The 20,256-nt window shown below is 39.9% G+C and overlaps 1 long non-coding RNA gene across 1 annotated transcript; it reads right to left on the bottom strand.

Annotated features, from left to right (window-relative positions):
- Positions 1-9,318: 9,318 nt before the first annotated feature.
- LOC137602696 (uncharacterized) lies at positions 9,319-11,681 on the bottom strand. The gene is made up of 3 exons (XR_011037192.1): positions 10,725-11,681; positions 10,518-10,637; positions 9,319-9,957 (listed from the first exon to the last, which is right to left on the bottom strand). It is a non-coding gene; the product is annotated as an uncharacterized lncRNA (long non-coding RNA).
- Positions 11,682-20,256: the final 8,575 nt, after the last annotated feature.

The following is a 20,256-nucleotide window of genomic DNA, read 5'->3' as shown; positions in this document are numbered from 1 at the left end:
CTGCAGCGACTTTATTGGGATCTTCAGGACCAAGAACACCATGGAAGAGGCAAAGAGAGGCCTCGTCTCCATCTGTGGACTGATGGTAACTAAACCTGATGAAATATGATTATTTTTGACTCTTCACAGATGCTACAGGTTGAGAATGCATTTCCAATGTTTTCCTCCAACCCTTAGGATGGACGTGGAATGAACATTAATGTGGTATATCATGGTACATCACCCGTTTATCAACAGTATCCACAATAAAGAAATAATGCTGGACACCGGTGCCCACATCAATATCCCCCCTGAGAGGTCTGAATAAATGAGATTATTATTCGTGCTGCGGATCTGATGAACAAGATAATCGAGAACAAGGCAGTAGTAGTTTTTGATAGAAATTATAGTAATGTGGAATGTTTCTACAAGCTGTTGAAGTCAGCTAGCATTTGGCTAACTAGTTAGCCCTGTTTCAGTCAGGTTTGTGTGTGTGTGTGTGTGTGTGTGTGTGTGTGTGTGTGTGTGTGTGTGTGTGTGTGTGTGTGTGTGTCTGTCCGCCTAAGGCGTATCCTCAGCGTCAATGCGAACACATAATCGGTTTGATTGCAGATATACAGTAGATGTTACTAAATCAAAACTGTGTTGTTTTTTGATGAATCAAAGCAGCTTTACCTTTTCTAAGTGATCTGGGAGCTGTGTGTATCCAAACTGACTAAACCGCTCATTAACAAACAGCCTCAACCTTTATTCAGTCCATGGATATTCACTGTCACCAGTCAAGGGTTAAATTCAACTGACCTAAACCCTGCGTGTGAAATAATATAGGCAGAAATAAAGAGGTGAATTTATCATTCAGAGAAAAGGGTGGAGGTGGATGCACACACACACACACACACACACACACACACACACACACACACACACACACACACACAGAGCGAGAGACAGAGAGAGAGAGAGAGAGAGAGAGAGAGAGAGAGAGAGAGAGAGAGAGAGAGAGAGAGAGAGAGAGAGAGAGAGCGAGCACGTTTTTACAGTTTCTTATTTACAGTTTTTTATGAGTATGAGTAAAGTGCTACATTGATAAATTTGTCCTCCTTGTCACTGCGACTGGTAGATAAAGTATGGAACAGCCAACAGTTTTGTCTTATCTTTCATTAGACTGCGTTAACTTAGCTCCCCGGTGTGGTTAGCAAGCATTCTCTCAATGTCCAAAACGATTATCGGGAAACACAGCTTTTATTACATCCTGTTTTTAATCATCTCACGTCTCTACTGATTTCCTTCCCATGTGCTAACACCGTGTGTTTTCTCCACGTTCACTGGCCGGTCACATCATGTTTACAAAGGAGCCACGAGTTACATGACTGAGTGAGCAGCTTCGAACTTAGTGCAGAAAACTCAATGAAAAACAAGAATAAAAAACACAAAAAAAATAAGAGCGAAATACGAAGGTAGTGAAGTTACTGAAAGTTAAAAATTGTTCCAGACTATGGTGATCCATTGGTAGCATATGTGAGTTCACAAGGCACACGTAAACAAAACACCCATGAACGCGAGGGGGGAGGGAGCTATTGATAGAGAGAGCTCAGAGGCACGCCAATTAACACAGAGCATTTCAGAACGGAAGTCAAATATTCAATCAAAGATATTGAGGACCACAGTTCACTTTGTTGCAAGACATTTTAAATACAATGTAGTTGGACATCTGACAGCTGAATGACATGAATTTAAAAAAAAACATAATATGGGACCTTTAATATCATCTTTCTAAAAATTGCTCAACTTATCTCTACTGAGAACATGTTTATCTGGGCTGGCCATTAAATGTTAATGATCTGTCAACACCTGTTACATGCACCTCGTGATGTGGTGCACATTTTGCCACACACACAGGCTCCACCATGCACATGTACTTGTATGTGCATGTGCACACTGCCGGGGTTACTTTTAGTAACCTTGTTACTACTTATTTTTCTCTTTTTTTAATTTACCTTTTAATCCTAAGATTAAATACCTAAGATAATCATTGACATACTTTCTCAATCAGCCGAGTGTAAAAAACTCTTGTGAACTGCATTGTCTAAAAATGAAAACAGCCGATTGAACTGAAAATGACTGGATTTGTGGAAAAGAAATCAGTGGAGGAAATGTGTATGGACAGCAGATAATAAATATAAATAAAGTTTGTGTGTGTGTGTGTGTGTGTGTGTGTGTGTGTGTGTGTGTGTGTGTGTGTGTGTGTGTGTGTGTGTGATATAATGCAGAGGACACCCAAACACAGACCTACAGGTAAGTGGAGCTAACTAGTTAGCCAAATGCTAGTTGACTTCGACAACATCTGAGGAACTTTAAGTGTGTAGCGATTAGCCAGGTCATTGCCACACACTACTACCTTAGCCTGAATACAAACTTCAACTCGCGGTTTAATGCATCCTTATCTGCGGAGCGAAGTTGTTATCCTGCAGACGGGGCAGGCTATGTCTAGCGTTCCTATCAATCACTCCCCTTATGACGGACACTAATTTTAATTGGGACATTTTTAGACTCCAGGACATTTTTCTAAAAGGTCAATACAGGGTTGTTTGTTTTTCTGAGTCTAGGAGTTGGCAGCATCAGGGAGGACCACTATGTATATTTAAAGACCTGAACAAATGTGTTTTTCATTCATGTTAATAACAGGACCCCTTTAAATAGTGTGAAATGATTAACTACATTAAGCATTAACTTTCAGAGCATTTTTTTCAGGAAGTGAAAAGGATCTTCATTTCTTTCCCTGTCGTGAAGAAGTTCCCCATGAGCATCATCGGAGGGAAAGATCGACAATCAATGTATTTTACAGAGAAAATTATCTAGTTCAAGGATTTGTTTGGGTTGCCTGGATTTGATTTGCCTGTTTGTGTCTTTCTTTTGCTTTGCAGATCTGGGAGGAAACAGAAATAACAATTTCTGTGGCCCCCCAAGCAGAGATGATTGTTGTCACGGAGAAGAAGGCTGGAAGCAAGACTGCAAAAAGCAAAATCTTGGCCATCCAGGAGGAACTGATAAGAAAATTAATTTGTCAGCATGTTGGGGTGTACAGCTCCCACCTTTGGTTAACTGACCTCTGCTTTGGCAGAGTCAAAGATTTGCACACCTGTTTGCAATGATAAAATATATCAACTCTAGTAATGACAGTTGACATTGCCTTGCTTTACCAACACTCAAGAACTTTAAGGTGAAGATGATTGTGTCAGGATTTGCTGTAAGACCCAAATGCGAAGCACAAGAGGTAAAAAAAGAAATTTATTTAACGAAAAGGTGGAGAGATGGTGGACCAGATGACCAGGCTGAACAGGCGAGTCGGCAGGAGGTAGTGATGTGATGCTGGGGATCGAAGCTCCGAAGCGTGTGCCGAACAGGAGAAGGGAGTTCCCGCGAAGCTCGAATCGAGGCTTGCTTCATCGATAGGAGGAGCTGTAAATGATGATGTCCGAAGCCTCGCCGGAAGGACGTCTTCTGTATCGACGCTCCCATCACGGGAACGCCCCGCAACGTGGCCGACACACGTGACTGATTCGGCAAGCGACAACACCAATATAAAGCGATCACACTCCATTCAGAATGTGGTTGTATGGTGGAGAGTTGTGGTTAGATAATGTGAAGACAGTTAGGAATTTAGATAGTGTTAGATATATTCTGGAGAAAGGTATAGATAGTGTGGAGAGAGTCAGTTTAGGCGATTCAGGAAATGGAACCTGCCACAGTGGAGAAAATGCTGTTTCTAAATAAAAACCAATGATGTCACCAAGCATAATCACAGGGTATACCTCAATGTTACAGAAACACAATCACTGTCCCAACCCCAACCAACCATGTTTGTTTGGACATGAGGAAAAAGAAAATCACTTTCCATAGTGCTGGTGTGTGTGTAATAAACACAAGCAAACCTTGGTTTGGGAACATTGTAGACATAGAACAAATCAGAATTCGACCAAACAATTTGGAACTTTTTTGTCTTAGAAGTCGAATAAAATTTGAACCAAAACAAACGCCTTTTTTCTCGCCGCCAGGCCAGGCGTGCGAAAAGTCTAGAGAAAACGTAACGGTAATATGCTTTTTCTTTTAGTTTACGGTATGCAATAATTTTCCGCTTAATTTGCATTCCATTGCCTATGGTACAAGTTACGGTACCGTAAACTTTGGTCCCAAAGACAACAATAACTTACATCTTGGGCTAACCAGATTTCTTTCTCATGTTTGCTTCTTTCTTTTACATTTCTTTGATATGACTCATTACTATACAATTTGATACATAAATGACGTTTTCTCGCGTCTTGGAACGGATTACGATCATTTACATAATTTGAAATGGGAAATATGTATTTTGAATTCAAACAAAAATCGCTATTCGAACAGCCTTCTGGAACAAATTGTGGTTGGAAACCGAGGTTTGCCTGTACAGTATATATTATATACTGTGTGTGTGTGTGTGTGTGTGTGTGTATATATATATATATATATATATATATATATATATATATATATATATATATATCACTAAACTATACATGTTTTGCATACTTCTTTATTTTGCTGAGTTTTATTAACAGGCTGTCTGCAAAATGCCGCACACTTCAAACTCATGCCACCTGATATTTTACCATCCAGTAGGTGTCGTACTAGAGCAAATGAAGCCTTATGAACCTCAGAACCACCGTGAACCGATTGGGATGAAAGGCGTCAATGCTTCATGGGGCTTCATCTGCCCATCACTAGCAGGAGGTAAGTAATTAAAGCACGCAGATGGGCTGGAAAGTGATCAGGCAACAGGCAACAGACCGGAACTAGAAACATGGAGAGAACAGAGTTAGCACAAGTCGAGGTTTGAGTCACGAGAGCCACAGTGAAAATACTGACTAGCAGTACAAACAAACTGGCGATGAATGGTGGGAAGCTGGTCCTCATGAAGGTCTGGAAATTGGAAAATAGAAGACAGGTGTGCTGCTCTGCTGCCAGGAGTGGTAACACCCCGGTAAGTGGGACCCAGGTGTGACACCGAAGAGGAGAGAGAAGGAGCAACTGCCAATTCTGACAGATTGTGGATGCAATACATTTTTCTAGGCTCAGCAGCTGCAAGGGTGTGGTCAAACAATACATTTGTGATGAGCACAACGTGAATATCTGCTTCTTGGAGTGTGTTGAGATTTTACTCTGAACAAAACCCTCTTCGGTTGTTTGAGCTCAGTTGACAGGTGTATCATCAATGATGAGACAAGGGGCCCGTTTCACAAAGCCGGTTTAGGGGAAAACCTGGGTAAGTTAACCCTGAAATCAGGGAAAACCAGGGCTTTCGGTTTCACAGAGGGAGGTAGGTTAATCCAGAGTCAGAGGAGTAAACCTAGCCTCTGTCAGGAGGCGAGGTAAAGTAAACCTCTAGGCTTGTTACCATAGTAACAGACTCTGAAGCTAGCCTCACGAAGCAGGTTCAGTGGAAACTCTGGGTAATTTAACCCTGAAATCAGGGAAAACCAGGGTTTTCGGTTTCACAAAGGGAGGTAACTTAACCCAGGGTTAGAGCTGAAACCCTGGCCTGTTTCACGTAGCGAGGTAAACTGAACCTCTGGGTTTGTTACCGCAGTAATAGACTCTCTGAACATAACCTGGTCGGGAGCAGGTTTTATTCCACAAACCCAGGGTTTCTTTTGACTCTGCCCCCTTTCACCGCCGCTCATGCGGCTTCATTTCCTGGTTCTGTCGGACGGAGAGTTTTACCAACTTAGGTTTACTAATAACTCCGTATTTTAGAGGTATTTTAGAGGCGAACATGGCATGTTCGTTTGGCATGGAGCCCCTTGATGGAGTTTCCGCATTAATTCACAGAGAATTAAATATATTTGTATCACATTCAGATGTCCAGTCATATCCAGACAGTTCTCTTTATAATCGGTACCGATTCACGTCCCAACACACACACACACACACACACACCTGATCCATCCTCAAGTCTGCAGCAGCACTGCGTGTAGCGCTCTATTCAGTTTTTCATTGTTTATTTGCAAACGGTAATTTTCCTATATAATGTGGGAGATGCTCAGTGCACCTCGCCTTCAAACTTTTACCCCAGTTTTTCTATTTCCCTGGAGAGAAAACCGTCAGAATCATCAAGGAGGAGTTCCACAGGACTGCAGGTGAATGATGTAAAAATCTGATAAAATCATTTGAAAGTATGTTCTCTTAATGATATTGTGCTGCAATGTTAGTAACATTTATTTCTTTTCGGATGTCCCAATGTAATTTGCTGCCATAGATGGTACCCATATTCCCATCAAGGCTCCCTCACATAATGAAGGTGATGATTCGAAGAGGATGACAATTCACAGAAAATATATACAGGTACAAGTAGATTGACTACTGTTTCAACATGTTAAAGACCGCATCATAAATAAACTAACATCTGTCCAGATCACATGTGATGCTGCAAACTATATTTTCCGTCCTTATTTGTATAGCGCCTAATCACATCAGCAGACATTTCAAAGAGCTTTAACAGACAGACACCCAACAGAACCCTCCAGAGCAAACATAACCAGCAGCTGCGGGGAGGAACTCCCCTCAGTACTGATGTGGAGACGGAGCGGTCCTGATCGGTTCCTGACTCACGGGTGTATGATGAATCTCACCTGAGCAACAGACTAATGCACTAACTAAAGATTAGCACAATAATTCATTTGTCTACATTGTTTAATCCACTCTAATGAATCTATTTCCCATCACAGGAGAGTCTGATGGTTGTTTTCTGGGGGACAGGGGTTACCCATGCCAACCGAGGCTGCTGACCCCTTGCTAACCCAGGTCCCCAATAGAACTTCAAATGGATTCACTGCAGGACGAGAGCCCGAGTGGAGATGACCATAGGCTGCAGAAAGGCCCTTTCCAGTGTCTATGACACCTCAAGATGATTCCTGAGAGGACCTGTGATGCAGTTCTGTTCTTCATAGTAGTATTGCCACTATTAGATGAGAACAACACCCTACCCCACAAACTGAACACCCCGATAATGACCCCGTCCACCTGCCACCTATCCAGGGTGGTAGAGCAGTGACTCCATCTGCCAGAATCATTTCAGAGTCTGTGTAACTCACCATCACCACAGCGGGCAATAAAAACATACAATATAATATTTCATTTGGTCATCTTTATTACTTACAAATACAAAGTCATTTCTTAGATCGTTTCAGTGGTGAACATTCTAATATTCAACATGATTCACTTGTGAACAACACCCACCTCTCTCTTGTGCTCCACAATTTGTAGGTTCAAATCTGCCCTCCTAATCTGGAGGTCCAAAGAAACCATTTTTTAAATCTGATATCTGTATTTCATTGAAAGTGAATTCGATAAACTTTAACAAATAGCTGGAAATACATGGGGAGGACATCAAAACATACAGTTGCATATGAATTCCACTGAATAAAACCGCTGGTGTTCACTGAGCGTCTATCTGTATATTGGATGTGACGGACTGTCCAGCTTGCTCTGTTAAAAAGGATGAGAAAGTGTTGATCCCTTCAGTGGAGGCTAAATGTCACTCTGTATTGCACCAGAACGTTAAGCAATAGGAACAATCGGTAACAGAAAATATTTGACCACCTTTCTTCAATTTCCTGTTACTTTCTTTTTCTTTTTATCAATTATGTATAATTTGACTAAAAGACAGAGAATGAAACATGGAATGCCTAAAGATGAGAGCACATTTATGTGTGTGACAGGAGCATTCTGTTGGCGATAAAAGAACTGAACAGCCGAACGTCCACTTATTATTTACTGTACAATGTCATTATGTTATAATGAGGAAGATGAGGATCCCTAACGAGATGATGCAGAAGTGCGACCTGTGTGAACGATGTTCTTAAACTTCGTTCTCAGTTGTTGACATGTGCGATTCTCCCCCGGTGGATTGCATCTAATAAAATAATTTAATTAACTATTATTCAAGACGTTTACCTCCGTAATTTTAACGTGAGTCCAACGGACTACGTTTAGACGTACGCATCGACTTGAGCAGCAGTTTCAAATCATCTCTCTCTTCTTTACAGCTGCAACGCTGTTCGTCTTTTCGTAATATGTCCTCAAAGTCTTCATACACGTACAGTAGATTACAATCTGTACTTGAACTGCGTAAAGTCACGCGGAGCAAGTCTCATCCGTCGTCATGGTGACTCGTCGAAACTGGGCTCCATTGATGATGGCTTTTTAAAGTGGCGTCGCGCCTGTTAAACTGCGGGTCAACTTACCCTGGGTTACAAAAACTAACCTCGAGAAGCGTTTGTGAAACCGAAAACCCTGGGTTTCCAAATTCAGGGTAAAGCAACCACAGGTTGTACTCGGGGTTCGTTAGCCCTGCTTCGTGACGTGGGACCGTTCAAAAAGCAGGTTTAGTGGAAAACCAGGGTGAGTTCACCGTGAAATCAGGGAAAACCAGGACTTTCATTTTCACAAAGGTAGGTAAGTTAACCCAGGGTTAGAGCAGTAACCCTGAACCGTTTCATGACGCGAGGTAAACTGAACCTCTGGGTTTTTTTACCGCGGTAAGAGACTCTCTGAACATTACCTGGTCGTTAGCAGGTTTTATTCCACAAACGCAGGGTTTCCTCTGACTCCACCCCCTTTCACCGCCGCTGGGGCGGCTTCATTTCCTGGTTCTGTCGGACGGAGAGACTGACTGAAGTAAGATTTTAAAAATAACTCCGTATTTCAGAGGTGAACATGGCATGTCCGTTTGACGAGGAGCCGCTTGATGGGAATTTCCGCATAAATTCACAGAGATTTAAAAAAAAATTTGTATCACGTTCAGTCATAGCCCGGCCAGTTGTCTTTATGATCGGGACTGATTAATTCACGTCCATCCATCACACACATCCACGACCTGATCCATCCTCACATCTGCAGCAGTTTTGTGTGTAGGTAGTGGTCCGGTCAGTTTTTTATTTTATATTTGCAAACCATATTTTGTCTATACAATGTGAGAGATGCTCAGTGCGCCCCGCCTTGAAACTTTTACCCCGATTTTTCTATTTCCCCGGAGATAAACCCAACAGAATCAGGAGGAGTTCTAAAGGATTGCAGGTGAATAATTTAGAAATCTGATAAATTAATTGCAAATGATATTGTCTTAATGACATTGTGCTCCAACCTCAAAATTGGATTAACTTCAATTTCTTTTAGGATTTCCCAATGTAAATGGCTGCACAGATGGTACCACATCCCCATCAAGGTACTTGTAGATTGAACATTGTTTCAACATGTTCAAGACTGCATTATAGATAAACATCTGTCCAGATCATGTGATGCTGCAGACTACATTTCTGATGCGGAGCTCTTGGATATATGGTCTTACCTGAGCAGCAGACTGTATTGTGGTCAGTAACCTAAAGATTTGCACAATAATTCACTTGCCTTCATTGTGTAATCCATTCTAATGAATACAGTATACATTACAGGAGAGAGCCTGCGACACCTCAGGATGATTCCTGCTATCCAGGACGGCAGAGCAGTGACTCCATCTGCCAGAATCATTTCAGAGTCACCATCATCACCATCACAGCGGGCAATAAAAACATACACTACACATTTTCTGTGGGCATATTTATTTCTGAAAAATACAAAGTAATTTTTGTATTGTTTCAATACTTAACATTCTAATAGTTCACATTATTAACCTATGACCATCACCCACCTCTAACTTGTGCTCCAGTATATCTATGTCCAGACCTGTCCTTCTAATCTGGAGGTCCTAGTAAACCATTTCTATTTTCTGCACTTTTTTAGAAAGTAAATTCTATAAACTTCTGCAGATTGATGGGAATACATGAGTAGGACATTAAAACATAGTTGCATATGCATTCCACAGAATGAACCACTGGTGGTCACTGAGTGTCTATTTCACTGTGATAGTCTGCAGTTGGGATCCTTCTGCTACTGTCCATTCATGATCTGTTAAAAAAGGATGAAAATTTGTTAATACTTCAGTAAAGGATGAATGTCACAGTCTGTATTCCACCAGAATGTGAAGCAATGGGAAGTGAACAATCAGTAACATAAAATATTAGACCACCTGTGTTTTCCTCTATTTCTTGTTAATTTCTTTTTGTTTTTATTGATTAACTGCTGTGTGTATCATTTGACTAAAACAGACATAAAACAAAACTTGGAATACCTTAAAGCAGTCCTAAGCAGTACAATGCCACAGCCACTGATGTAAGAACTAAAGCAGTTTTGGCTATTACTGTATCAAACGAGCTACATGTCAGCTCTTGATTTCAGTTTTTAGATAATATAGGTGTACGCAATGGTGTGAATATCTTTATCAACTGTTTTTGTAACGTGACTATGTCCATTTACTGTTTTATTTACACAACAATAAAACATTTAAATATATTTCCTTACTGAACAGAACCTGATATACAGTAGATGAGAGCACATTTATGTGCGTGAAAAGAGCGTTATGTTGGCGATAAAACAATTGAATAGTCAGACGTCTACTTAATACTTACTGTACAATATCAAACACGATCGAGATAACGAGATGATGCAGAAGTCTGACATGTGTGAACGATGTTTTTATACTTCATTCTCAGCTGCTGACGTGCCCTTCTCCCCCCACTGGATCGCACCTAAATAAAATAAATTAATAAACTATTATTGAAGCCGTTTACGTCCATATTTTTAGCGTGAGTGCAACGGACTATGTTTAAACTTACGTATCGACTTGAGCAGCAATTCACTCCCACGACATGTCGCTCTTCTTTGCAGCTGCAACGCTGTTCTCTTTCTTCTGAAAATGTCCTCAAAGTCCTCATATTCATAAATTAAAATCTGTACTCCGACTGCTGTAAAGCGCTGCAGAGCGCGTCTCGTCTGTTGTCATGGTGAATCGTCGACTCGGGGCTCCATTGATGATGGCTTTTTTTTGAGTTGTCGTGTCTGTTGAACTGCGGGTCAACTTACTCTGGGTTAGAAAAACTAACCCTGAAACCTGTTTGTGAAACCGAAATCCCCATTTTTTTTCCAAGTTCAGGGTAAAGCAACCCAAAACCACAGGTTTACCTCAGGGTAGGTTAACCCTGCCTTCGTGAAACGGGCCCAAGATGTAGTACAAGCTGGGTTTACTGAAGAAGTTCAAAGTTTACAGAGTTGGTGATTACAGTAATCCCTCGTAACTCGTGGTTTCAGTGCTCTTGGACCACCCGACTGAGCTACTGGGGCGCTCAAAAAAACACCCGAAGGTGAGCTGACGGTGGGAGGTGTCAGCTCACCTCCGGAGCACTGCCAAGGCGCCCTTGAGCAAGTGTAGTGGGTTTGACTCTGCGTTGTGTAGTTTTTATAGTTTATGGTAAATGAAGACACCTTCTCCTCTCGGCAACGAGCTTAATTATTGGCGAGCAGGAATCCAGGGTTCACACATGGCAAGACCAGTAGCATTTATGCTAGTGTACATCTCTATATAACAATGTCCACCCACGGATTAATGAATTGCCCTTACTGGGGTCGGCAAGGGTCCACAGCAGTGTACCTGACGAGCGGGAATTTTTCCTTAAAGGTCGCAAGAAACGTCCACCAGTTGACTGCCCAAAGCACCGTCAGCCCGTTTCTCCTCCGTCCGCTGCACCTGCGTGTCTCTCGCACCCCCGGAGAACTTCTTCGAACCCCGTCAATGTACCTAACATGTATACGGAAATGCAAATTTCCGCATTTCAAAATAAAAGTATAAACTTCCCTTACAGAAAATTTCAACATATAGGCTGTCCCTTTTTCATCATACAGCGCAACAACATACTACAGCTACACAAGGTGCCGTCCCCCTTACAAGTTGCTCATTTTGGGCCCACCAATCAGGATCTGCCCGCCACTCTACCTCCTCTGCGTGCGTACAGGACTCTTGTGTGTGTGTGTGTGTGTGTGTGCGTGTGTGTGTGTGTGTGTGTGTGTGTGTGTGTGTGTGTGTGTGTGTTTGTCATTCAGGGCCTGTACACATTGAATTGACTAACTAGAGTGTGCCACTATTTTCCCTTCGGGGATTATCGAGTATATAAAAAAATAAATAAAAAAATGAAATTCCGCGATATAGCGACAAACTATTTTATTATTTACAGTAATTTAAACGTTTATGAACCCTCCCTATACCAATATTAAACCACCTTATATCTGTGTTACCTTTTTCCCACTCACTTATCGACTGTTTAAAACACTTTTGTATTACTGACAAGTGTTTCTTTATTACATGGAAGTGCGCTGCGTTCCGTGAGTCTTGGAATGCAGGGCACACATGTATGCTGTCAGCCAATAGCATGCGTGTACGGTATCATGTGACTACCTATTAAAAAATGGTGAGTAGTGAAACCGTGCATCTTGAAGCGCGGATAAGCGTGGGATTACTATATACAGAGCTGGACTCTTCAACAGAAGCAGCAACGTACCTCTGCAGAAGAATTCCATGTGTTCTTTGACCATGATCTTTATAGTGTTTGGGTTAGACTCTCCTTAACGGATGAGTTCACCATCAGCCTGACTCAGCCTAACGTGTATCAATTATCTATCTGTTGAGCATGCTGTGTCCTTTTGTGTTTCAAACATTATGTGATAGACAAAGACATGAACCCTTTTCTACATATAATTGGAGACTCATAGAAAAGGAATGACCAGCAACTTTCATTGTCTTCATCATACAGAGTATTATGTCCTTAAAGTCATAGTTTTTTCTTTGATGTGTTATTTGTTTCTCTGTTGGATCAGATCAAAATCACAAGGCATAAGAACATTGCCCTGGAAGCAAGTCACCAGCTAAACACAGTTCAACCATGTCACCTACAAATAATCCAGTCACCAGTACACCTTTGTTGCATGTTCTTAAGATTGTGAAAAGAAGCTGGATAACCTGAAGGGCACCCGATAAGCCTCAGTGAAAACAGCTCCAATGAGAAAACACCCAGGTTGTCTAGTCATTCTATACTCAACAGGCTTTGCATAGTTACAACTACAATGTTCAAATTTTGCTCGGTAAATAATAAACTTTGGAACAGATTGGATAACATGAGAGCATGACAGGTTACAGCTAGATAAGAGGATAATGATGTATTAAAGCATAAAACTTTGATACAGAGCGAATTCATACAGTATAAGAGAATATCTCTGAACTTTCACTAAGAAATTCAACAAGAAGAGCTAAAACAAATTATGTATCCATTTTGTTTATTTTAACAAATCACTGCAACTGTAAAGTGTGTTGATTTCTTATCATTATTCTTACTCATGTCTTTAACTTTTCTTTTGACTCATGTTTTTAACTCTGGCAGAAAAGGAGCAAATAATTCAAGTTGCCTGTCATGTAATCAACTGTATTAAGCAAATTAATTGATGTTCAGTAACAGATGTAATAATAATGATAGATTTTGCTGCGAGGCATCTCTGCAAGACATATCCTCAAAATCAGGATCATATTCCTGTATTTACAAGCAAATGTTCATCTAATCACCAATTGCCATACATTATGCTTGGTGCTGTTGGTGGCCCCTCGGGGCATGGGGGACTTGAGCTAGTCACCCAGTTAAATGAAGCCTGAGTAAAATGTGCTGGTAGATTACAAAAACACCTCATCAGCAATAACCTGTCATTATATATAATCAAATTGTAATTTGATTGGGCACAGAAGGAGGGGTTGGCCTCTTCATTTAGAGGCACTCAGAAGTTGTACAGTGTTTTTGTGACTCTCCCCAGGAACAAACTTCCCTGCAGATCCAGTAATTACTTTCCTGGAAATACTTCTCACAGCCAGTAAACAGACGGATGGACAGAAACGGATGTAGCTGCCTGGTTGACATTGAATCAATTGGATGCATTTTGACACTTACAGTAGTTATTTCCTCATGGTGACATCATGAATAATTTATTGTAAATTCACATCTGAAATAGTAACACTTGTTATGTGTGCTGTACATGTGTAGAGCAACAGTGCCTCACTGAGTCATGCTACAGATCTAGTAGACTGTAGCAGTGAAGATGTTCAGTTCAGAGGCAACTTTCATGTCGGATGATCACACTTCAGTGCCAAACATGTCAGCCATCACAAAATTAAAATGTATAGTGGTATTACTTCAGCAGGAGAAGTCATGCCAGCCTCCCAAAGTGTGTGTGTGTGTGTGTGTGTGTGTGTGTGTGTGTGTGTGTGTGTGTGTGTGTGTGTGTGTGTGTGTGTGTGTGTGTGTGTGTGTGTGTGTGTGTTAGATGTACTTTCATTTGCACAATCCGTACTAGTCACCCTGTCTTGATCCTTTATCCTCTCTGCACTCATATTTAACTGTCCAACACCTCCTCTTACCACTCCTACCATCCTTCCTCATAAGATTTCTTAACCCACACACAGCTTAGTATTTTACAGACATTTATTTTCTTCCAAAATGAATGATACCTGCCCCCCCACCGCCCTCCACACACGCACATGAAGCTTGTTTAACATTACCAAAAGGAGTCAAATTTAACTAGCTTAAAAATATGTGAGATCTTTTGAAGAGAAGCATGACAAGCATTGCTCAGAATGGGGGAGAGTGGAGGGATATACACTCCACCCACCTCCCCCTGTATTTTCCCAATCCCCACATGTGCATAATTCTGTCTCAGAGGAAGCTCTGCTGCTCTTAGATGTTGTGATTTGCATGGATTTGAAGAGTAGATGGGGTGGATTTTTATGACACTCATGACTAAATGTGACCACAGAGGCATACTGGAAAGGCAGGAACTTTGATAAGGAGATGAAGGAGAGCAAGTGGAATGGATAAGAAGAAATGTGACCACAGGTCAGGGTTTATGATTTACAGGTCAACCATCTTAGTAGGAGGAAATACAAGGACTGATAGTGGTTTGTAAAATGATATATGAGATAGGGAGATACAATAAATGGAAGCATGAATCAAAGTAAACATACTGTATAAATATTATCAAGTTTGGTGAATTAAGACGTGTTTAAGTTTTGACCATAGAATGGTATTATCATCAATCAGTACAGCTGCAATAAGCAGTAAACAGTCCCCATAATCAACGTAGCAAAATATGATACATGACCTTGACTACCAATACCTCTTTCAGGCCACAACATTCCCTTTTAAATCTAATCCACATTTTATTATTCCATTATTAATTCAATCTAACAAGTTTTGTTAAATCTGTCAAGCAGTTTATAAGGTATTGACTGAAATGTTAAAAAACTCAAATTTGATAATGTTTATAAAGCAAAAAGGAACATTTGAATTTGTCCTTCAATCAGAGGTCAACCAAGAACCAAATAGGTTTTTTCTTATTCTGTCAACTGTTTTTGTCTGCTTTTATCAAAAATTCATCAAATATATAATGCAAACAAGATAGCGTCCTGGAAGAAAAACCTTGTAACGGTAGAGAAAGTAAAACACATTCCTTTGATCCACCCTCAATATCAACACGTCTTTCAAACTCCTTGTCTCGTGTACAACTCTCCCAACAAGTTCCATGTATTTCTTTCAACTAGTGTTAGTGTAATGCTACTGACTGACAGGACTGACACCCAAGAGACATGGATTCTAGTCTTGAGTGACAACAAAGGTCTTCTTTTGAAGTTGAGTTATGTAACCAAAGATTACTCCCTTAAGGCGGGAAAAAGAAAAAGAAATTAGTCTGGCACTGCTCAGAGGTAAACAGAAAAAACAAACAAAAAAACCCCTCACTTTTGCTAGTTAAATGTAACCTTTGTTTTGGACTCATACTGCCCTGTGTTTTCTCTTCCGGTGTATTTGATTTGGACTGCTGGAGGGAAAACCAATAAAGGTTTGCAAGAAAAAAGAGACTCTTTTCCATCTCCTGGGTTGGGTGCTTTAGTTCATCCTTGGTTTTTCTATTTTGTTTCCTGAAACTTTCCTATTTTTGTTTCAGTTTCTTAAGCTTTCCTTTAGGTATACTGTTAATATATAGTCCTTTGGTTATTCACGATCTAGTTTAGATGAACATTCATCTTGGCCAAGACTTTGGTTATATGGGTTGTCCCTCATTTGTTCAAGCTTTTATGCAGTTTAATGAGTGTAAAAGATTGTATTTCACTCTTGGATTTACTGTATGTCCTTAGTCTACATGCACCCTCTATGCATAGATAAATGAAAGCTCAAAAATGGTGGTAAAAAGAGACCAGACTACATCTAGCATCTCAACACATGTCAGCCTTAAACTCCCTTTTCAGTCCGTACATACCTCTTTCTGTCTATAGCTTGATATTTACTGTACGCGTGATCTGACATGATAAACCTCCTCATGCATATTGATGAAAGACAAGAACATATTTGCACATCCCAAAATATTTTACCATTCTATTTATTGCCCCAATTACCATGAATACAATAAGAGGAGGAAAACACTCGCCTGGATCCATTTGAAACAAAGGTTGAACGTGCAGCACACATTCATATTCACTCAGGATTCAGGAATTAATTCTCCTTGCCTTTACAAACACAGATTCACAAATTGAAAATTACTTGAATAACTCTGCAGCATTATACCCCTATGTTTCATCCAGTTCCTTTTATGTGCAGTATCTACCTTCCTCGAAGAGTTCATATTAAGTGATGAATAGTGTCCTTGCTATTGTTGAACTGACTGATTCATTCTTTGATGGTGCAAAGCACACACTATAACAATTTTATCACCATTATATTTTGTCTACCGTACAAAATTTGAATTCTGGCACAAATTTTGAGTCAATATATTTTCCAGACCTATCAGATGGGTGTCGATAAAATGCTATGAAATTAAACATTCTATGTTATGTACATGTAGATTGTGTATTTTCTTCCAATCTTTTTTTCTGATAGTATTTTAATCTTCTGTTTTTTGGGGGGTTTTTTTGCTCAGACTTCTTGTATTCTGTTGTAGTGTTGGTCGCCTCCCCGCAGTGTGGTGTGTCTAACCAAGCTGTCTATGGCTGTCTGTCAGTCACACATCAACTCTTAGCCTTGGGGGGAAACAGAGCAGAGTGGTGAAAAGAGGAAGAGCATAGGTACTGTGGATGGGTTTCTAATTGGTGTGCACATATATGTTGCTGACAAACATCGATCTATATGTGTAGAGTATATATGTACTGCAAACAGCTGTTTATTTGTGTATGTTGCTGTGTATATTAAAATGTGACTTTTAATAGCAACACACAAAAACTCAACAGGTTTTTTTGTTTTTTCGTTTTTTTTATTGACTTGCATTTCTTCCGGAAAACACCAATTTGCCTCACACACTTAAGTTTTGTTGTACTCTTCCTCTGCTTTCTCACGATCATTTAAATTGTGAGTGCCTGCTCCCTGTGTCATCTCCTGATAGCCTCTGTCCCAATGACAGGCTCTTTGGGTCTCTGTCACCATAGCTGTCACCTTGGCAGCAAATAATCTGGTGCGAGACAGTGTGGGAGTTCTGCGGTGCTGAGAATTGTTTTCTTCTACATCTAGATTATGAATGTAATTATCCATTGTGCATCACTGTAATGGTAATGAAAAAACACTCACAAATTTGCAGCATCTATCTCAGACCTTCATCCTTGCCTACATGTATTGCCATTACTTCAACTGATGGTGAAGAGTGAACTGAAAGGGAGACCTCGTGCATCTATCATTACCTGGCTCCCTGCCAGCACACTCTCCTTGAAAAGGACCGCCCACAGTGACACACTCAAATTATTCATGGGAACAGCAGACCACCTAGCACCTAGCAGGAATATCACTCATCCATCCTCAGACACATGGACATTTTAATTTGATAGTGTGAAACTGGAGCATCTCCAGAGGACCTTCCCAAAGTTCCATTTCCTCTTTCTTCACTGCCAGTCGTCTGTTATTCAAGAACATATAGATTCTTAAAATGTTATATTACTCATGATATGCAGGAATATGAGCTCTATGTTGGTCTCACTTAATTTTCACCATTTTTTTTTAAATGACAGTTTCACCATGGCTCATAGATCTAAATAAATTAACTTTCATAATTATTATATGACAGTACAGTCAAACCCAGAAGATCCAACACCTCTGTAAGATAAGCCATTGCTCAAAACATTTTCACAGTCCCATTTCAGTCCCCATGAGCATACTATTACATTTTATGTGCAAGATGCCCACGCATCCAAAGGGGGTTTGACTAGTAGAGCTGGAGTCTTTTATTTGTTCAGCATTAAAGTATCTATTGTAAAAGGTAGTATGAAGTGGGACTTTTGGTACTTACTGTTACATCTTCTGTCGAAGAAGGGGATACTTGCATCACTGAAAAAATACCCAAAGAAGCAAAAATAAAAAACCTCATAAATGATTAGAGGAAATCTACCAATATTTTTGGCATTTTTGCAAAACAATATCCTGAATTTCATTTATACTGGTCCAAAGTTAAGTCATGTCAAATAATTTTTCTCTTATTGCTAGCTGGTAAGCATAAAAAAACAGCATAACAATGGTGTCAAGTGTAGCAGAGGTAACAACCAGAGGAGATTTACAATCCTGTGGAGTCCAGAAACTTTTTCAAACAATGTAATCAAAGACTTTTTGTACAAAATGAACATACCAAGGGATGTGGCAAGGAAAACAGGAAAAGATTATCATACTGTGTTAGCAGGAGGAAAAGAGAACCCACTGAATTTTGGTGAATCAGCCCATTCATGATGCTTTAACAACATTAAAATCTTATATTTGCAGGTTATCAACATGAGCAGCAACTCTGACATAAAGACCCTCTACTCTTACCTCTGATACATTCTACATACATCGCATACAATTTTACAAAAATGTTCACTGCAGTTGTACATTTACACTAAGGTATCCATTCAAAGCCTTGTGTGCAAATAAACATTATTTCAAATTTCAAATGGAAGTCTTCAACCATGTTCAGTTTTTAAGGATGTCCTGTGTTACATTTGTACACATGTTTAAGGGAATAAAAACTGATCTTGTAAACTGTCATGTCACTGATTGTTTTTGTTGTTTTCTTTGTGACAAGACCATCTGCCCAGTGTGGCAACTTTTCTTCGGTCTTGACCGGTCTGGCTGTGGTATCATAAAAATACTCACAGGATTTCTTTTTTTTTTTTTTTTTTACTGTGAAAGATAATTTACATCAGGAAAAGCAGAGAGCTAATGGAATCAAATTTTTACATGAACTTTAATTTCACAATAAAAATCAGGCCATGTTACTTTTTTTTTAATGAAACACAATCAGCATCCTTAAGCAGCAGTTTTTCTTGATTATTCTATTCACACTGTGGCAATTTGTGAAAATGTTCTCATCTTTCAAACCTTGAGTCAGACGTTGCAGAGTATCAAATCCGTACTTTGTAGACAATAACTCAAGATGACATATCAGAGATGTTACTTGAGTTAAATGTCTACTTTGTGGTGCTAGAGGTGTTCAGGTATTGTACTGTGGTGCTTTGGTGTTGTCAGGTAGATGTTTGCATCTCTATTCTGATTCAGTGTAAATACCTCAGAGTTGAACAGGCTAAGAATGCTCTTACTCCTCACTGCACATGCTGTCCTACCCATTTTCTTTTCACTGAACCATAAAGAGAAAAATATGTTCCAAGTCCAAATACACCAGATCATTTCTGACCACTTTCTTGGTTTCTGAAAAAGCGAGGCATTTTCAACCTTATTTACAATGGGTTGCAACATTCAAGAAAAATTATCTATGGTACCCTCAATAAACTATGACAAAAACCCATGTGTGGTAAATGCTGAGAAAATAACATTTATAATAATAAAATATGTGGTATGCATGAGTAGTTTTTTCTACTATGTGTGTTAGAATAAAGAAATGCCGAGAAAGACAATTGTAGGATACAATGGAGTTCTACTGGAGCCACACACCACCAGGAAACGTCAATTAAATCAACAAATGTTTATTATTCAAAGTTGACTTCCAAAGTTAAGTTTGCCATGGTTCTAGACAAGAACAGATAATTGCGTTAAGTAATATCATCTATATCAACAATATCATTAGTATCAAAGATACTAAATTTCATGTCAACTAAGGTCATATCAGAATAAATGAACAAATAAACTCTTGAAGCAACTAAATCATCACATCAGCACATCACAGCTTTCATTATTTACATTGATGTGGTTTCAACAAACACATGGCATGGCATTTGTTTGGAAGCAAGGACAAAAAGTGAGTGTCAATTTGGGCCGCCCGTTTTATAGGAGGTGTCCAAGGAAGTGGGCGTAGTCCCACTGAGACTGGTGCTGCAGA

The sequence above is a fragment of the Antennarius striatus genome, chromosome 10 (assembly GCF_040054535.1).
Source record: "Antennarius striatus isolate MH-2024 chromosome 10, ASM4005453v1, whole genome shotgun sequence".
Classification (NCBI taxonomy): domain Eukaryota; kingdom Metazoa; phylum Chordata; class Actinopteri; order Lophiiformes; family Antennariidae; genus Antennarius; species Antennarius striatus.
This window is presented reverse-complemented; position numbering and strand designations above follow the sequence as displayed.